A 19,110-nucleotide genomic window follows, 5' to 3' on the forward strand; every position below is an offset into this window, starting at 1 on the left:
TGCGTGGAGATGTAGATTAGAGTTTAGCCCCTTCAGTATGAGGATATCTCGTTTGATTTTGTTGTCTACAGACTGCTTCATTCCTCTCACTTATCGACTTTTTGAGTAGAGAGATTAGATTTAACCTTGATTACCCTCTTCACTATTAGGGACGTTGTTAACCCCGTTAGTCATGTGACATATTTCATAATCATAATGCTTGCCACCACCAGGCTATTGTTTGGAAGTTTGGACAGAACTCTTGTAGTGAAGTGACTGACGAGGCAACAATCTGAATTCGGAAAGTTCCTCAAGAGCCAAATAAAATAGTTTGATGGTGTCAGTAATGGAACAGAAAATATGTCATCGGAGTGAAGTGGTAAACCCTTACTGTAGCAGGATGTTTCTAGCATTTAAAATCCTGCTGTTGCCAGACACTTATCGTAAGGATGACCGCACACTGGATTTAGTAATATAACGTCTTGTTTTTAGTTTATGCTTGCTGTGTACAGACGAGTTTACTAACTTCGGCAAATCGTCCTACAGAATGGACTGAACTGAGTAAAATCGCCTGGATATTGTAGGAATAAATTGTATGAAAGATGTCTTTGGCCTGAAGGGGTTGAATATACTGCACGTGTGGTATGGGGCTGCATGTTACTCTGTGATGATGCGTACCCGGTATGTGGTATATGTGTTGCGGTATGTGGTATGTCACTGGCATGAATGGTACATGATTTATTGACTGATATGTTGTTGATAAATCACGAGTATGTGGCTTTTTATGACTCTTGAATGACTGATATGTGACTGGTGAATGACTAGTATGTGATTTTTATGTCTGGTAAATGACTTGCCATTGTTGACATGTGAGTGATGTTTGACTTACTGTATTATGAGTAGTATGTGATTAGCATTTTCCATGAGACTGGTATGTGAGTGGTATAAAGCTGGTCCATGTGGAACTTGTGCCGTACATGACTGGCATCTGAGTGGTATGTGACATCACGACTGGTAGGTGACTAGTTTACGAGAGGTATGTGACTAACTGTGACCTGTGTATGACTGGTATAAGGCTTTTACGGAACCTATGACAATGTGGCGTGACTGATATGTGTTTCGTATAAGACTGGTACGGCATTTATTGTGATTGGTACAAAACTCGCATTGGGTTTATGACTGGTATATGACTGGTGTAAAACTGGTGTGGGACTGATAGAGACTGGTGTATGACAGGTGTATTATGACTGGGATGTGGCTTATTACGACCGGTAGTGGACTTTTTATGACAGGTAAATGGCTGGTATTTGTCTGGTGTAAAAGTGGTATATAATTGATAGGTGACCGTCCCGTGAATGGTCTATGTCTGATAGATGAATGATATGAGAGGTAAGTTAATGATGTTTCAGGTGTCCGGTATGTGAATGGTATGTGTCTGGTATGTGACTGGTATGTGTCTGGTATATGAATGGTATGTTTCTGGTATATAAAAAGTATGTGACTGATAAATGAATGACATGTTTCAGGTGCATGAATGATATATGTCTGGTATATGAAGGAAACTATGTCGAATACGTGATTGGATGTGTCTGGTATATGATTAGTATGTGTTTGGTTTTATGGTATGTGTCTGGTATATGAATGGTATGGAACAGGTAAGTTAATGATATTTCAGTTATATGATTGGTATGTGTGTGGCATATGAATAGTATGTGTCTGGTATACGAGTGGTGCGTGGTTGGTAAATGAGTGGTATGTTTTTGGTACGCGAACTGTATGTCTGGTATATGAATGGTACCTGTGTATATATATTTATAGTAGATATATGAGTCATGACCTTTTGTACGTGTGAATATGTAGTGGATATATGAGTCATGCCCTTCACTGCGATGACCATTGTCCCATTATAGTCTGGCCACGCTATTTCGAACGATTATATTAATGTTAGGAAATATCTCGTAGTGGAAGGATTTAAAAACATCATGATTAACAACGATGACGAGATTTCTGATTTGTTCTGTTAATCTCCGAACGATGTAATTGAGCTTAGGAAGGTTCTCTCAACGTCTTCAGGCCGAGAGCATATTTTTTTATTGTTTGTATTAGATGTTATTGAAATTAGGATGGCCCCCTGTTAGTGAAGGGGTTAATGAAGGCTGTATCGAACCCCCTCCTGTTCGAATAATTTCTGCTGAGCTTAAAAAAGTCGTCTGGAGATAGCAAGAAGACGATATAAAAGACTCCCGTGGGCTGAAGGGGTTAATGAAGGGGTTAGCCGAGTGGTGTATGTCTGGATGTGGCTGATGTGTACAGGGTATGTGACTCTTGACCGGTATGAGGGGTATGTGACTTAAATGTGACCTATTATGAATGCTATGTGACTGGTATGATTGACATGTACTGGTTTGTGCCCGGTGTGACTGATATGTGACCGATATGTGACTGTTTTTTTTTATTGTGATTGATGTGTGACTGGTATGTGACTAATTGGTATGTGGCTGGCATGTGATAAACTTTTTATGTTACTCTCGCGACTGATATGTGACTTTTATGTGATTTGTATGTGAATAGTATAACTAGTATGCGATTTGTGTATGTGACTGGCATCTTGTGTCTGGGAAATGTTTGGTATGTAAATTAATAAGTTGTTTTTACGGTCGTGGTATGCATGTGTTGTGGTAGTTGTTTGGTTGGAAAGGCATAGTATTTGTTGTGGTGAGGTTAGAAATAAATAGTAGTTGTGGTGGTTGTGTTTTGTTTGGTAGTTGTGGGTGTGTAGTTACTTCTGAATGGTAGTTCTGGTGAATTTTGTGGATTTATTTGGATGGTAGTTTCTTGGTTGTGTGGTTATATAGTTTCATGTAAATGGTATTGTGGTGTGTGTGTGTGTGTGTGTGTGTGTGTGTGTGTGTGTGTGTGTGTGTGTGTGTGTGTATTTTGAGTGGTACTTGTGGTTATGCAGCATCCAAATGGTAGTTGTATCTTTATGTAGTTATGGTACTTGTATGGCTGCGTCTGAATAGTGCTTCTGATGGTTGTGTGGTTATGTGATAGTGGTAGGTGTGGTGGTTGTATGGTTGTTTATGAATGAATGTTGTGATGAGTGCGTGGTTTTGTAAGAATGATAGTTATGTTGGTTTTGTGGTTATATGAGAATTGTAGTTGTGGTGATTGTGTGGTTGAGTTTGTTTGGTAATGCTTGTTGTAGTGTGGTTGTGTTTAAATGGTAATTGTGGCGGTTGTGTTGTTATGGGAGAATGGTAGTTGTGGTAGTAGTGGTGGTTGTGTTGTTATGTGAGAATGGTAGTTGTAGTCGTTGTATAGTTATGGGAGAATGGTAGTTGTGGTGCTTTGTGTGGTTATGAGAGAATGATAGTTGTGGTGGCTGTGTGGTCTTGGGAGAATGGTAGTTGTGGTAGCAGTGGAGGTTCTGTAGTGCCTCTTCAGCGACACTTAAAATCACAAAACCACATTAACAGTAAAAAAATACCCATCATTTTTAGCAACATAAGTACTCTTCATCACTACCTTCACCCTCCTGCCTGTCTCTCTCTCTGTGTACCTACCTACCCACCTACTCTCTCCCCGACTGTCGTTCCTGCCTGCCTACCTACCTATCTACCTACTCTCTCCCTGTTTCTCGTTTATTTTTCCTGCCTACCTGCCCACCTACCTACCTACTTCTGTCCCCCTGACTTTCCTTTCTCCTGCTTACCTACCTACCATCCTACCTGCTTGCTGTTCTTTCCTTGTCTCGCACTTCTTACTTACCTATCTACCTACCTACCTACTCTTTCCCTGCCGCTTGTTCTCCTTGCCTGCCTGCCTACCTACTTACTGTACCTATCTACCTACCTACGCATTAGTTACCAACCTCATTACCTATCTGTCCTACTGGCTGCCTACATTCTTGTTGCCTCATCCTTCCTGCCTGCTTACCTACCTGCTGCTGTTCTTCCGACAGACCTTCCTACTTACGTAGCTGTCTACGTAAGCTCTCCATGACTTTCATTTTTCTTTTCTCTTTACCCACCTACCTACCTGCTTGCCTATATACTGTTCATACCTCCCCCTAGTATCATTCCTTATCTGCCTATCTCTCTGTCTGCATCCCATTTCTACTTTCTTACCTACGTACCTGCTTCCGCTTTCAGCTTGCCTTTCCTCTCGCGCCTACCTACCTACATGCCTTTCATACCTATCCTTCTACTTGTCGGCCTTCCACACTCAGCCAGCCTGCCTGCCGGCCTACTTATCTACTGTACCATACCTACCTATCTACCTATCTACCTACCTGGTTACCTAATTATTTGTATTCCCCTACTGGTATCCTCCTGCCTACCTCTCTGCTACATCTTGCTCACCTTCATTTCCTTCCTACTCCGATCCCCTGCATCCCTGCCTGTCTGACTTGCATACTTTACACTTTCTGGCTACCTCATTCTTGCCCAACACCCTCCCACCTTCATACCCAACTTCATACCCAGCCTTGCTCCCTTCCCAGCTCACTCACCTCACTTGCCTGTCTGCCTACCTTTCCTACCTTCCCTCTTCAGCCTATCGTCTCTTACCTACCTGCCTCACACCGATCTGCCTACCTACCTACCTACCTACTTTCTTAGCTGCCTGCCTCCCTTCCCTTACCTGCCCCCATCTTCCAAGCCATTACTCACCCATCCTCATTCAATCTACCTTCTCCAACCTACGTGTTTTACCCACCTCCCACCAGTTTGCCTCCCCTTGCCTCCGTCCCTTCTACCTCCCGACCGGCTTGCCTGCCAGCATCCCTGTGTGTCTGTGTGTCTGGTTTTGCCTGCCTACTTCCCAAACTCCTATGAGTCTGACTACCGGGTTATTGCCTTGTCTGCCTTTTCTTACGTACCTTCTTCCTGCCTCCTTGTGTGCCTATCGGCGTACCCTTAACTATATACCTCCCTCCTTCCTGTCTCGTTGCCTTCCTTCTCTTACATATCTCACTTCCATTCGCCCGCCCTAACTTTCTAACTGCCTGCAATCCTATCTCCATGCATGCTTATCTACCTCCCTTCTACCTGCTGCCTTCCTGCCTTCTTACTTATATTTCATATCTGCATCTCCTTGCCTACTCATGTTTCATGCCTGCCTGCCTTTTTGCCTACCTACCCTGTCTGCCTCCAATTTTGCCAGCCTACCCTGTCCCTCTCCCCTTAGCTACCTACATCCCTCCTGATCGTCTTCATGTCTTCTTTAACGCCGCACATCATGCCTATGTAACCTAACCTAACCTAAACCTAACCTAACCTAACCTAACCCTCCTTTTGGTTCACCTGTCTGCCGCCTTTGCGTATACTCCCCTCCTGCCTGCCCTTGCCTACCCACCTCTCCTGCCTGCCTGCCTTCCTGGTGCGCGTCAGCAGGGCCCGGGGCTGACACTGACTGAAGGGGCTGCTGGACAACGATTTACCTATCCAAGATTTATGACTTTTTTATCCTATTGTGTGTTTATGTAATTGTGTGTGTGTGTGTGTGAGAGAGAGAGAGAGAGAGAGAGAGAGAGAGAGAGAGAGAGAGAGAGAGAGAGAGAGAGAGAGAGAGAGAGAGAATGTCCTAGTACGGCTGCGTATATTTAGATTTTGTGTATATGTTTTTATGTATATCTGTTTATATGTGGCGCGCGCGCGCGCGCGTGCGTGTGTGTGTGTGTGTGTGTGTGTGTGTGTGTGTGTGTGTGTGTGTGTGTGTGTGTGTGTGTGTGTGTGTATGTATGTCCGTTTGTGAGTCAGTGCGCATGTATATAATTTTGCGGTAGGTATGGGCGACCGCCATCCACTCACTTGTTGTTGTGCTGCCTTCACGGGACTCCAAGTGACAAGCAAAATAATTTTATAGGTCAGGAGTCCATGTATATTGTCGTGTGGTAACCTTATAACTAAATGGACGCTTCGTGGTCTAGTGGGTTAAGGGTTGTAGGCCACTGAGGGTTTACATCCGAGGTCTGGTAGGAGTGTATTGCTCACATTATATAACTCAGAGATGAGCGACTGGTCACTCTTGTCTTAAAGGTCGACTAGGTATCACAATCCCGTGCCTCTGTGCTGGTGGTGGAACGGTTTATTGTATAATTGAATGATAGATAGATAGATAGATAGATAGTGAGAGAGATTAATTGATAGATAGGTAGGTAGATAGATATATAGATGGGATCTGTACTGTATGCGTGTGTGCCGGTATGTATGTATGTATGCATGTATGTATTTGCGCGCGCGTTTGTGTGTGTGTGTGTGTGTGTGTGTGTGTGTGTGTGTGTGTGTGTGTGTGTGTGTGTGTGTGTGTGTACCTTTATCCTATATCATAATGTGCGTGCCATTGTATGTGCGAGTATGTATGCATGAACGTGCGTGTGCGCACGTATATATATGTGTGTGTGTACTTGGCCGGAGTGCGAGAGGAGAGGTGCGTGTGTGTGTTTGGCTGGGGCGTGTTTTTCTCAGCATATATAATGTAAGCATCATGTCCACTGTTTGTTTATGTATATTGTTCGTGCGACCGCAAGTCCGAGTTAATATTCTCGTCTTATAGTATTGTCAGGGTGCAAATTATTCAGAGTGCACAGTGCAGAATGTATTTGCACTGGGCTACTTGAGTTTTATGGCTGGTTTGTGGTTAAGGTTGAGTTTTAACGGCATGCAAAGGTGCTGGGCTGGTGTAGGCTATTTGGGTGGTTTTGGTCAGAACCCCATCTCTACGGTGACATTTTTTCTTTAGTACTATTTTTGATACCCCAGTCGATTTGATAATGTTGGGAGGACGTCTTATGAAGTTGATAAAGGCGGTATATAACCCCCGCAGTTGATAAAGTCGGTCATTACCTAAATAATACCGTCTGGAGATAGTAAGAATGTGTACAAAAGACATCACCGTATTGAAGAGGTTGGAAATGGGTTGGGGAGGTTGGAAGGTGTGATTTACCTTTTTGCTGCGATACTGTCTTTTATTCTTGTTACCACCAGACGATTGTATTCTGTTCACCATTGATTTTTCGAACTGAAGGGGATGAGCATAGCTTCCAGTAACCCCTTCAGTACGCGTCCTTTATTTTTATTACAATCATCTTGAGGTAGCAAGAATAGACTCGAGTAAATCATCGTAGTAGAGGAGTTAAGTTAGCAGGAAGGTGGAAGAGGAGGCGGGGACGGGGTAGAGGGAGTAGTTTAAGTAAGAACATAAACCCAGTGCCCGCGTAGGGTTTCTCTCTGTGAATGAAAAGTGTTAGGAGTTAACCAGGAAAAAGTACTGGAGTTATGTCATCTCAGTGCACGTGATTTACCGATAAAGATTGTCTTAACCCTTTGAGCAGGATTACTATTTCCTAAAGAAAATCGTCAGGAGTTAGTGAGAATACGGTATGTTTCGACTAACGCAGTGGCAACGTTCAAGTGTTGGGGAGAAAGGTTTGAATCGTAAATTTAGTGGGCGTAAAAGGTTCCTTAGCACCTCTTCCTGACTAATTGGCATTCTCTTATTAGAATTTTGTTTTATTTATTACTGTATTTTGTTAATGCAAATTACGTCACTATTTAAAAGATGAGGAGGCTCCCCAGGACATCCTTCCTTCCACTTTATTGCTACATCTGACGCGTTAATGTTCTGTTGTTAATTATGCAAAGTGTGTCGATATTGAAGGATTAGAAACATGTCGATATTGAAATGGATTACTCGTATCAAAGTATAATACATTAAGCAAATCGGCAAGGAGGAGGTGCCCACAAGCCTCTTGATGCAGGAGGGCAGGATGGATGGCTAAGAGAAATAGAGTGGTTGTGAATCGAAAATGAATTAATGGATGGGCGATAGGAGAATGTGATGGAGTGAGCGGGATGAGATGGGAGGGATAGCAGAGAGGAGTGATGGAGGGGAGAGTTGAGGGAGAAGCAGGGAAGGGGGGGGAGGGGAGGATGTGTGCGGGAGATAGAGGATGGTGAGGGAAGAAGGTAGCTGGGGAGGAAGGAGTAAGGAGGAGGGAGTAATGGAGAGGAGAGGCAGAGTTGAGGGGAGTGGTGTGGGGTATGACCGAGGGAGGGATGTTTTATCAAGAGAGAGCAGTGGAGAGTAGGAAGTAGAGATGGCTGGGAGGGGACTGATGTGCAGGATGGAGCAGAAAAGGATAGGGATGAGAAAGCGGGAGTGTGTGAGAGGTGACAAGAGCAGGGAAGAACAGGGGATGGGAATGTCGATTATGGTGTAGGAGGGTAAAGAACTGGGAAGATGAGGAGGGAGGGATTGTACGACCGGTACAGTGGTGGAATGTACTGTAGTGAGGGTGGTAATGTGGGTGGAATGAAGGAGGTTGGGATGGAAAATGAGGGGGAAACAAATAGGCAGTGAGGAGTCAAAGGATGATGTGGGAGAGATAAAAAAAAATTGGAACTGAGGTGGAAGTGTTGAGGGAGGGTGGCATGTGGACAGGGTAAGAGGGATGACGGCAGAGGGATAGTGTGGGAGGAGACTGTGATGAGGAGTGTGAGGGGATGGAGAAGGCCAAGAGATAAGGGATAGTGTGAGGGAGATGGAAGGTTGGGGTGGCGTGGGACGGTAGTGGGGTTGGGGTGGCGTGGGAGGGTAGTGTGGGTTGGAGAATGGTGTGGGAGTGCGGGGGTTAAGAAGGGGGTTAGGAAACAGAGAGTACCAAGGGAGAGAATGGTGTCGGGGGCGGAGGAGAGTGGGCAGTGTAGGTAGGCAAGTGCAGTGTGGGAGATGGAGTGTTAGTTTAGTAGGTGAGAATAGTGTGAGAGAGGAAGGGGGATTAATGTAGTGGGGAGACGAATGGGTGGATTTGGTGTGAATAATGTAGTGTGGGAGATGGCGTCTTAACTCAGTGTGGGAGAACAGTGTGTAGGAGTGGAGGGAGGGATGGATTGGTATGATGAGAAGATTACATGCCAGGTAGGTGGTGATGTAGTATAGGACGTATAGTGTGGGAGATGTGGGTGTTAATGTATTGTTGAGGGATGAGAGGGGTGGATATGTGTGGAAAGAAAATAGGCAGACAGTGAAGAAGGGATGTGTAATGTGGTAGATAAAATGTTGGGTTTGTGTGGGAGAATAATGCGGGAATGGGGGTTGGAAGGGGGGGGAAGGAGACAGGTAGGCAGTGTAGGATCAGAGGAATGTGCAGAACAGAAGTGAAGGAATGTGGAAGGCGGGGAGGTAGCGTGGGAGGCTCTTTGGCGCGATTTTTTTGGTCCATGCCGGATTATCATCATCAGTTTAGGGGATCTATTTCGTGCTGAAGTTACGAGTAGGTCCCATTGACTAAAAGTTGGTACCTTAACCCCTTCAAATAATAACATAAAAACATAAGAATAGAGCAAAACTGCGGTAAGTCCATACTAGGCAGCTCCTACAAGCGTTTGAGTAAACTACTAGAATAAGACATGGATAACAAAAAAGATGTGTCCAAATTTGGGCAAAATCATCAGGCAGTAGTAAGAATAGAATGAAGGAGGCGTCTCTGTACTACTGGATTTACCAGAATGCTGCTAACCCCTTAACTACAAGGTGTAGCCACTAAGCCATGTATAATCGTTTGGCTGTGGTTAGTAGTAAAATTAAAAGAAGCCTTTATTATGAAAGTGTTAAATTAGGCTGCTAGGATTTCTATCGGGTAATCTACTCTGGTGCGGTGCACTCTAAGGGGGGAAGAGCAATGAAATGAACGTTGTGAGCAATGGAATGAGTGGGATGGAATGGAAATTTGGAGGACAGTGAGGCTGGGGCAGAGAAGTATGCCCTGTGAAAATGAATCATGTAGGATTACCGTACTGGTTTAAGTGTGGCGATACTGTGAAAGTGTCGGGGTGAAAAAATGGGCGGGGAAACCAAGAAATGGGTGGGACGAACTGGATCTGTGATGGGAGGTGGGGAGGAGGCATGATATACCCTGTGAAAGGAGGTGGTATAGGACTGATAGCTTGATTGCAGTAAAGGTTTATTTGAAAGATTTCCCCAGCAACAAGAGCAAAGTAAACTCGCATTATTATATGCCTGGCGTCCTGTGACTCAATCGGTAACTCATTTCTTCGTATGAGCCAAACGGTTAGTCGATATAGCTTTTAATTCTTCACATAGACTCGTAGGATTCGCCTCAGCTGGGAAAAAAAAAAAAAAAAAAAGCTTCAGATATTGCCCCGAATAAGATCTGACAGCTCGTCCATACCAGCGAAACAAGTGAATTATGCAACTACGCGGACGCTCAAAAAGATGTAGGAACCAAAATAGGATGTAAATATTTACTGTCAAATTTGTGGGTAAGGCCAGAAAAAGTAAATATAGTGTTATGGTCGGTGGCATAGCGGGGGGCACCATTCTAACCCACACTCCTCACGATGCGCTTTAGTATTCATATATTTGTGTGTACTTGTGTACGTGTGTTTTTTCCCTTTGTTAGTCAGCATCAGCATGCTGGGGGAACCTAGAGAGGACTGGAACACGCGATGGTAATGACGATCGCTAATTTCTTCTTTAGTCCTGCCAGCACTATCACGGCTTCTTACCCTCCACCTGACAAAGTCAGAGGAGGGTATTGTTATCACTTGGATCAACGACAACTGGTGTCGTAGAGGTTTCGTTTCCGGGCCTGAACTCAGAAAGTATTTACAAAAGTCATGAAGTTTCACATAGTTTTGTTGTATAGTGAACTGGTGTCTTTTGATAGGTAGAATGGTGTGGCTTGTTTTTTTGTTCTGTTTGTTATAAAAAAACAAAACAAAAAAAAACAGAGACTTCAGTGCAACCTGTGCAAGGAATCTGAAGGGCCCAATGCATTTTTCTATTAAAACTTTGCAACTATTACACCTAGAAGGCAGAAATTGTACATGATAAATGATTATATGGATATCTTAGTATGTATGAAGTTTCATGGCTCTTCCTATTATGTAATCATAAAAATGGGTGCCTAAATGAAAAAAGCACGAACATCAGATCTACTCATAACTTCATTTTTACCATGGATAAACTACTGAAAATTTTGAGTTTTAATGTTTGTGTATTATACAGGGGGTGGAGGTGAGGGCTGTTATGCGCTTGGTTAGGTGTGCAGGGAGGTGGGGGGTATGTACTTGTTCAGGCTGAGGGTTCCAGCAGTGTAGTGTTGCCTTTTTTTTTTTCTTTTTTTCTAAGGATCTGCACACAATATTGCGGAGATTTATTGTATATCCTCAGTTTCATTCATTTTTCTTCCTTTTATTTATTTTTTTTTTTTTACCCTCCACGTGACGAAGTCAGAAGAGGGTACTGTTATCAATGGGACCGACAACAATAGGTGGCGTAGAGATTTCGTTTCCAGGCCAGAACTCAGAAAGTATTCCCTATAGAGTCATGAAATTTTACATAGTTATGTGTCTTATAGTGAACTGGTGCCTTTTGATAGGTAGAATGCTGTGTCTGAATTTTTTTTTTTTTTTTTTAATAACGAAAAGGTAAAAAAGAAATAATTTTATCAGATTTCAGTGCAACCTGCGCAAGGAATCTGAAGGGCCCAATGCATTTTTCTATCAAATATTTGCAACTATTACACCTAGAAGGCAGAAATTGTACATCATACCGGTAAATGATCATATGAATGTCTAATTATATATTAAGTTTCATGACTGTACCTATTATGTAATAATATAAAATGGCTGCCTAAATGGGAAAAGCACGAGTGAGTCTTAATTTCATCGAATCTGCTTATGACTTCATTATTGCCATGGATAAACAACCGAAATTTTTAAGTTTTAATGTCTCAGTGTTATACAGATGGGGGAGGGGGGAGGGCCGTTATGCGCTTGGTTAAGTGTGCAGAGAGGGAGGGGGGTTATGTGCTTGGTCAGATGGAGGGTTGCAACAGCGTAGCGTTGTCGATGTTTTTACTTGGTGCTGTTCCTTTATTTCTTTACTAGTTCTCTTCATACTGGTACAGGTGTTCCCATAGACAATTATCCCCAGATACTTTTTCATTTTGCTGATTCAGGCCTTTCAGAGGGATGCGAAAGGTCAAAGGTCAAACCATAAAAGCAGATTTTGATTTTATGCTCTTGTGTGTTGATAATCATCATTACCACGTGCACAAGAATATATCATTGTGTTGTAGCTGTGTGGACATTATCCTACTTTCCCATGGGATGGCAACTTTTATTGCTTTATCCTTTGTACCGCAGACATTTTTTTTTTTTTCATCCGCATCACCGTTGCCGTGTTTCCCACTGCTGTCACATCGGGGACCACATTTCTAACCCACACTCCTCACAATGTGGCTTAGTAAACATTTTTTTTTTTTTACGTTAGTGTGGTGGTTGTTGGGTTATCATAAACATATAAGTGGAACATCGAGCGGACTGGAAGACACCATGCCACTGAATCGACCAGGACTGGTATCTCCTGTAACCTTTTCTCTACAATCACGTTTTTTATTTTTCACTCTTGTTACCACCACACGATTTCTTTAATTATCATTATTATCATCATCGTCGTCGTCGTCGTTGTCGTCATCGTCGTCGTCGTTGTCGTCATCGTCGTCGCCGTCATTGTATTTCCCACTACTGCTAGGATCCAGAAATTGGAAGACGAAAACATAAAAGAAAGAAAATTATTAACAAATCGTTTAGTAGGGTGGCCCCACATCCATTCACCCCAAAGTCACACCTTTAGCTTTGGATCTATTGGTCTGAAAAGGTAAAAAAAAAAGTAACCCCTTCAGTACGATATCCTCATTGGTATTGTAACCGAGTGTGTACGGGTGGCAGTGGCAGGGGTACGGTAAACTTACTAATGCCTTCACAATAATAACGTTTCTTACATTTTTTTTTCACGCTCTTTTCTTGTTAACACCTGGCATATATGTTTTGTTGAGTGTCTTCAAAGTAGAGGCTTTTAATGAAGACTTTTTAAACTCCATCACTACTGTATGTCTCCCTTGAGCTGAATATAATCGCCTAGCGGCAGCCAGAATAACCTGGAAATGTCGTGCGCGGGCTGGAGGGGTAAACATCGCCGTGGAGCATGGTTGAGTCCGGTAGCATCACGGCAGGGCAGCGTAGTGAAGGGATTAATACACCTCGTCTGGGACATCCAGAGACCCTTGGCCGTGCAGTCCAGCCCTCCGAATGACACCCAGGGCAGCCATGATAGTCGTTTTCTTTGCTGCGTCTGTTTATGTTCTTAAATTCGTTCACTTCCTCCTGGAATGCTTTGTTTCATGATATTTTTCTTTCATTCGGTTTTATTGCGACCCCAGAATTTCCATCCCGCCCCTTTCTCTTACTATCATGCTGACTAGAACCGTAAGTGGTCGTGCTTGAACAAGGAGGGCTATCATAGGGTATAAACACATCGAAATTGAAGGATAATAATACTTGAACCAGTCCAGGAAGAAATTTAGCTAACAGTAAGCACCACACAGCCTAACTTAACTCAACTTATTATTATTCTTTTTTTTTTTTTATGACGAAAAGGGGAAAAGGAAGAAAATAATGAAAGAAAAATTAAAGGAGCGGAACAAACAAAAAGAATTTTTGCCACGTTCAATCCTGACGAAACTTTCCAGAGCCCGTAAACTTAGATGGAAATTTGGTATTGCCAACATTAAAGTAGGCATTTCCAAATGAGATGGATGAATACCTTTCCTCAGATATTCAGGTGAGAGTATGGATTAGGCAGAAGCGTTTTGCTGTTTTATTTTGGTAGTTGTTGATGTTTTCTTGCTGTTGCTCCTGTTTGGGTTGTTATTGAGTTATTTGTTGTTCATGTTAGAGCTGCTGTTGCTGTTGTTGTTTAGATGTTTTTCTTATCGTGGTGGTGGTGTGAGAGGAACCTTGGACGGTGGACAAAAAGCGATCTTCCCATAGCGCCCCACCGGAGGCCCCGCCACGCCTCTTATCACGGTCCTTTTGTCTGCGGTAATGAGGCGGCTGCACATGCCACCGCTCCTGGGGATCCGGTTAAGTTTTTGTGGCTCTGGAGCCATAGACGTGCGGAGTCATCAGGGACAGCTGGCCTGGGAACACTGAGGTGAGGGGGAGGTTGTGCTGACTGGCCTGCCCAGCGTCATGTACTGTACGCACGCCCCATTGTAGCCTACCACTCCTTGGGTCGTATGATAAAGGAGGCTTCCTAGCACCACTTCCATACCAGGGTTTATCTGCCTGTGTCACGTTAATATAATCTTGAATGTTATTGATGCAAATGATGTCGATATTAAAAGATGTAAATATCACTCATTAAAAGAGTAACGTACAATAAGAAAAATAAATTGCTATGGAAGAGAATTAAGAAAACCCTTTAAGCAAACTATAATATGGTCTGTATCTCATTTAATCCTGGTGTTGAACCTCTGATCTAATGTGTATAGGCGAGGCCACTTCTTAAACCTTACCGAGAACACTTCCATAAAACTGTCTGACGCCGGCCAAGTTAGAATAAAAAGTGAGTATATCCTATCTAAGGGGTAAATCGAGGTCTCTAAATAAAGCTGTATGGCAGTAGCCAGAATAAAATGCTCAAGTGGGTACCTGTCCTCTTAACAATTATTGATCTCTGAATCTTTTGATTTCGCTAAGATGGACGCGTCCTGATCCGTCGTTTTTTCATAGTCTGAGGCATTATTTACTTGGGGAAGTGTGTGCTGTCTGAGGTGATGAACACTTGCTTGCTCTGATATCTTTTGTATTGATTTCTTTCATTCGTTTTTCGGAACAGTTGAAAAATCATACCGTAGTAATGTATGAATAATTTACCCACGAGAGGAGAGAGGAAATTAACACGAAAATTAAGGCATTCTCCCGTAATGTCACGATAGACTGTATTCATCCCACCAAGAGAGACATCCTCGAAGCTGAATCAGATCATCTCAAGGTAGCCAAAGCACGATGTAAAATGACGTCATCGTACTGAAAAGCTGAAGGAAATAGTTTGCAACCACTTCAGTACGAGACTTTCCCACAAGTTGAATATAGGCGTGTGGTGGTAGCAAGAACAAAATATGAAATGAAGTCATGGGTCTGACTGAATTTGAAGGACGATAATCAGAGTAGTGATGTGAAATTCGTCTTCGTAATAGTTTTCTGTTTTGTTGTTATTGCTGCCAGTCGATTTTATTTAGTCTTGGGGCGCAGCTTTGCTTGTGAGGAGGTATGTTAAGCCTGTTAACTAACCCCTCCAGCTCGAAAAGTCTTTCCTGTGATGAATAAAATCGTCTGGAAATGGCAGGTAAAATAAATGGAAAGGCTCCGTCGTACTCAAGGACTTAAGCCAAGCTGTTCGCGAGTCAGCCTCTTCCTCTTTCTCACGATCAGTGCCAGAGAGAGAGAGAGAGAGAGAGAGTCATGTATGAAGGAATACAACAGTGAGAATGAAAGAGGAGTACAGTACAAAGGAGAGAGAGATGAAAAAATTGTGGGGGAAAGGAAAAAGAGAAAAAGGGAGAAAGAAGTGAAACATAGAGAGGAAGAGAGAGAATGTTGGAGACAAAAGAAATGAAAATAGAGAGAGAAATATCCCATAAGAAGGGGGGTGGAGATGAGAGAGAGGAGTGGAAAATGAAAGGAGAAAGCTGGCCGAGTCAACACGCAGACGGAGAAGCCAAACGAATGATGAGTCGTGAGATCGGGAAGGGAATATGTGTGTGTGTGTGTGTGTGTGTGTGTGTGTGTGTGTGTGTGTGTGTGTGTGTGTGTGTGTGTGTGTGTGTGAGAGAGAGAGAGAGAGAGAGAGTTGTATCTGTCATTGGTGCAGTACACGCCACTTCAAATTCTCCACCCTCGCGTGCTCATGAAAGTCAAACGATTTTTTTAAACAGAAGAAACCTGAAACCAAAATGGCACAAGGATTCCTTTACATAAAGTCAGGATATCTTTCGTCTCTTCACGTCTTATCACCAAACGTAAGTACCCCCTCACGCCACTCCAAATCATCCTCCCTCATGTACTTTTCATGTATGATGCACGCTTGGTCAACCCCTTCATTCCATTTTTTTTTTTTTTAATTCTTGCCACCTTCAGATGCTATACTTGTCCTATAAGTCTCCCCTCATAGTGAATGCTTTGTGAAGTCAATATCTTATGCATTTTGGTTCGAGAAGCCTTTAGTTGAAAAAGGAAATGTTGGCGATAGTCTGAGTAAAATTAAAAGACATCATAAAGTGGTGAAAGAGAATGAACCTGAAACCAAAATGGCGAAACTGCCCCTCTCTCCTGAAGCCAGGGTATCATGTGCCCCTCCAAGCCTTATCGCCAGTCGTAAGTACCTCCTCACGCCACTCAGAGTCATCCTCCCACATGTACTTTTCATATATAACTCAGGCTTGGTTAAAGAGATTGAAGTTTAATTTCTTCAGCTTTAAGACGCCCTTTTTATTTCCTTCTTGCTGCCTCCAGACGATTTAATTAAAGTTTGGGGAGACTCTTTGAACTGGTGGAGTCAGGTAAAGTCTTTATTTACCCCGTCACTAAAAGGTGGTCTCGTCTCGGCTGAACAGAGTCGCCTGTAAACAAAAGGAATAAAATATAAAAATAGTTGTCATCGTGGTCGCAGCTCCAGTTTCATGTAAAACATTGTTCTAGTAGACTGCAGGTTTGAGCTGCTCTCTTCTTGCAGTTTCATCATGCTTTTTTTGGGAGATTAGGTGGGTGTTGAGGGACGTTTGTATAAGCAGGCAGTGGAGCCGTCAGGTCATATCGGTGCCACCACATGAAGGCGTCCCTCTGCAGTGGTTAAACAGCAGTGGGGAGAGTGACCCCCCCTTCTCCTAATGAAAGAAACCCTCAGCCCCTCCGACTCCCTAATGCCCTAATGAGCTTTCTAATAAATTGGGCTCCTTGGCGGTTCCCAACTTACGGACCCTGAGATTCCCCGTTACTCCCCACCCCACCCCAGCCCCCCTCCCCCCTCTTACTACCTCCTCCCCCTCCCCTCCCCTTTCTTCCAATCCCCTCCTCCTCTCCCTTCCCCCTCCTTCCCTTCCCCTCCCCTTTCCCCCAAACCCCCCTCTCTCCCTTCCCCCTCCTCCCCTTCCCCCTTTTTTCCCATTCTTCCCTCTCCCTTCCTTTCACAGCCACGATATCAAGGAAGATGGAGAGAGAGAGAGAGAGAGAGAGAGAGAGAGAGAGAGAGAGAGAGAGAATATGAAAAACGAAAATGAAAGAATACAAATATGGACGAAAGCTAAAGTGAGAGAGGAGAGAGAAAGAGTAAATTCGTGTGGGAGATAGTGCACAACTCCCTGTCTCGTTTCTCCATATTTTTCTGCCGGTGCTGTGTTGGTATTCCGTCTGTCCGGCCTTTGTTTTACCTTGCGTTAGTTACTTCTTTATCTCTGTCTCTTTTTTTTTTAGGTTATATTCCTCTGTTTAACTCTCTCATGGTTGGAATAATTGTAATGTTCTTTTCCAGGTGGCGCCGGACGATTTTACTCAGTTGGATGACCCACAGGAGCCTGACTGTTAATCCTGACACCATTAGTCCTCTCATAGTCTAAATTATTATAGTATTATGTTTTAGGTAACGCCCGACAGTTTTATTTAGGTGCTGTAGAGTCATAGGAGCAGAAGTGTTAAGACTGTTACTGTTAACTCTTTCATAGTCTAAAACACTATGATTCTTTTCCAGCTAACGCCAAACGATTCTCTTCAGCTGAGTGAATCATTAGGGCCTTTTCTCTTTCATTTCAGTGTCTTGTTTTATATTTCCTTGGTTTATTTCTGTTTGATCTTCGTTTTACTCTACCTTTTTTCTGTTTACCCCTGCAGGCCATGTTTTCACCTCAGTCTCTTTGTCTGTCTCTTTGTCTGTCTGCTGGATTACAGAAAAATTATTGGAGGATCATGAATGTTGACCCAAGGAAGAAGTGATTTAACTTAAGTGAAAGTACGACGGAGTGCAGTGATGGGAAGTATAAAATGATCAGTGTAGGGAGGTATGTGCTGTAATGAGTTCCTGGGAATGCCTTTATGCATTATTGTTTCCTTTCATTGGCTTGTATGTAACTGTACCTTGCTTTCAGTTGGTATTACTCAGTCTTTCTCTATCTGGCACCTTCTTCCGTCTCTGCCACCTCCCTCCCTCCCTCCATCCCTCTCAATAGCCTTTATCCTCCCTTCTCCAGCACCCCTCTGCCAGTTTATATTCAACTTCTCTCCCTTCATCATCGTTTTATCCGCATTTCGTCGCCGTTTTTCCGTCTCCCTATTTCACATCTCTCTTCCTCCCTTCAACTTCTTACCCCTTTATTTGCCACCCTTATCGTCACATTATATTTCACCCTCGCTCTCTCTGTTTTCTGTCTTTCTTCCTCTCCTCCCTCTACATCCCCTCATTCTCAGCCACTCCGCTCTTAAATTCTTCCATCTCTGTTCCTGTCTCTCCCTTATCACCTTTCTACCACCGCTTCCCCTCTTTCTCGGCCACTATCCCCCCCACTCTCTGCCACAATCTTCTCTCTCTGCCATTACCCCCCCCCCTCTCCCTCCTTCCCTTTCCATCACCCGCTCATACCATCCCACCCTCAACTTCATTTTTCACGTGTCTCCCTCCTTCTCCTTCCTTATTACCTTTCTTACACCTCTTCCCTCTTTCTTTGCCACCTTTTCCCCACTTTCTTCTTTCTCTGTATTTACTCTTTCTCGTCACCCATCTACTGACTTTACCGTCCACCTCCTCCCCTCCTTATTTATTTAATTTTTTTGTCTCTCCAACATTTGCTTCTCCCCTCTCTTTGGCTCCTGTCTTCCCTTTTCCCGTCTTTATATTCTTCCTTCACACCCTCCCCTCTCCTTCCTTCTCTATATCGTTCCCTTCTTTTCTCCCTTCCTGCCAGCTTCAACTTCCCCCCGTCTCTCTCTCTCCCTCTTTGCCACTTTTTCGCCTCTTCTCCCTTCCGCCTTTCTACTGCTGCTGTCACCCCTCCCATCTTCCCTTCCCACTCTGTCATCTCTCTCTCTGCATTCCCCCTCTCCCTGACTCTGCTATCCCTCTACCAACTTAATATTCCTCTCTCTCTCTCTCTCTCTCTCTCTCTCTCTCTCACCCACCCTTTCCCCTCTCCTTCCCTCCCTGTATTCTCCCCCTCTTTAACACTCGTCTCTCTCGGTCACCGTCCATTTTTCTCCCTCCATTTTATTC

The sequence above is a fragment of the Coenobita brevimanus genome, chromosome 55 (assembly GCF_032717465.1).
Source record: "Coenobita brevimanus isolate Jiangsu-jjx chromosome 55, ASM3271746v2, whole genome shotgun sequence".
Lineage (NCBI taxonomy): Eukaryota > Metazoa > Arthropoda > Malacostraca > Decapoda > Coenobitidae > Coenobita > Coenobita brevimanus.